Here is a 724-nt window from a genome sequence, read left to right as displayed (position 1 = left end):
AAAAAGCAAAACAAAGCTAGGTAGGTGCCATGGGATCCAGAGAAGTCTGGCAGCTTTCCTGAAACTAGGAGAAACCAAAATAAGCCCCCTCAGTCCCCTGTAAGGACACACCTTCTTGACTCTCCCCATCCCCAGCAGGGTCTTGAACAGGAGGGAGACAGACACAAATACTCCTGGCACTCTCTCTAAACTTGGGCCAAGTGATTCAGAAAGCTGGCCGGCTGGATTCCCAGAGAAACCTCAGCAAACTGCTTCACCCTTCACATTTTCCCTCTTTTGTTCAGGGCAACAAGCCTGCCACAGATCTCCCCTGCTCCCTGGCTGTTCTTGGACTGTGTCTAATTGGTTCATTTCCTCGGCATAATTAATGCTGAGCACCCCAGGGCAGCTCCTGAAAGCAGGCAGGACCCACATGAGTCCAGCGTGCTGGGAAAGACAGTCTCAGGGGAGAGCTGCTGACTCTACAGCCACTCCTACTTTGCTGGTCATTTCTGCCCATAAAGCCCACGTCTCCACAGAATCTTGGAGGGGGACCCTGAAGGTCACCTAGCACTCATTTCATAAGTCAAAAAAAGTGAGGCTGACAAAGAAGTGACTTGCAATTCAATTTAATTTCAACTCAACTAATATTTATTGATTACTGTGTAAGGGGTCATTGTGCTATGCCCTGAAAAAGGATAAAAAGATAAGTACTTCAGGTACTTGTAGCCAAGTAGGGATATGA

At 47.9% G+C, this 724-nt stretch overlaps 1 protein-coding gene across 1 annotated transcript in view; it reads right to left on the bottom strand.

Moving 5' to 3' along the window:
* Positions 1 to 724, bottom strand: part of SUSD6 (sushi domain containing 6) — a 92,750-nt gene that overhangs the window by 12,148 nt on the left and 79,878 nt on the right. The window lies entirely within an intron of this gene.

Source organism: Propithecus coquereli, unplaced genomic scaffold (genome assembly GCF_000956105.1).
Source record: "Propithecus coquereli isolate 6110/MARCELLA unplaced genomic scaffold, Pcoq_1.0 Scaffold5, whole genome shotgun sequence".
Classification (NCBI taxonomy): domain Eukaryota; kingdom Metazoa; phylum Chordata; class Mammalia; order Primates; family Indriidae; genus Propithecus; species Propithecus coquereli.
The sequence above is the reverse complement of the archived record's forward strand: the minus strand, read 5'-3'. Positions and strand labels throughout refer to the sequence as shown.